General features: G+C 46.0%; 1 non-coding gene across 1 annotated transcript; it reads right to left on the bottom strand.

Annotated features, from left to right (window-relative positions):
• Window positions 1–249: 249 nt before the first annotated feature.
• On the bottom strand, window positions 250–356 carry LOC145060626 (small nucleolar RNA R71). The gene has a single exon (XR_013686843.1). It is a non-coding gene; the product is annotated as a small nucleolar RNA R71 (small nucleolar RNA).
• Window positions 357–563: the final 207 nt, after the last annotated feature.

The raw sequence follows: 563 nt of genomic DNA, 5'->3' as shown, positions 1-563 counted from the left end.
AAGGAGATTCCCTTCTATGGAAAAGACCATGAAGATGCTTACAAGCACTTAGATGAAGTAAATGATGTGGCTGACTACTTCAATGTACCAAATGTGCCACGCGAGACCCAGCTACTCCGTATGCTTCCAGTCACATTCAAGGGTGCTGCAAAGGATTTGCTCAAGTCACTTCCCCCCGGGTCGGTCACCACATGGGCTAAGATGAAAGAAGAGTTCATAGACCATTTTTCCCCGCCTTCTAAAATAGCCAAGTTGAAGAAAGCCATTGCCAACTTCGAGCAACAACCCGGAGAGTCCCTTTATGAAGCGTGGGAGAGGTATAAAGGTCTTCTCAGAAATTGCCCACACCATGAACTTAATAGCCAACAAGAAGTCTCCATCTTCTATGATGGAGTCAATGTTACCACAAGGCAATTGCTCGACTCGCAAGGCCCGCTCACAAAGAAGGCACCCCTGGTAATCAAGGAATTAATTGAAGAATTCTCTAAACATTCTAGAGAATACCACAACCCAAGAAATGAAGTAAGTCGGGGGGTAGTGAACTCGGCCAATGATGGCATGGC

This window comes from Lactuca serriola, chromosome 6, assembly GCF_051521515.1.
Source record: "Lactuca serriola cultivar US96UC23 chromosome 6, Lser_US96UC23_V15, whole genome shotgun sequence".
Classification (NCBI taxonomy): Eukaryota; Viridiplantae; Streptophyta; class Magnoliopsida; order Asterales; family Asteraceae; genus Lactuca; species Lactuca serriola.
Note: the sequence above shows the minus strand (reverse complement) of the source record. Positions and strands in the feature narration are given on the sequence as shown.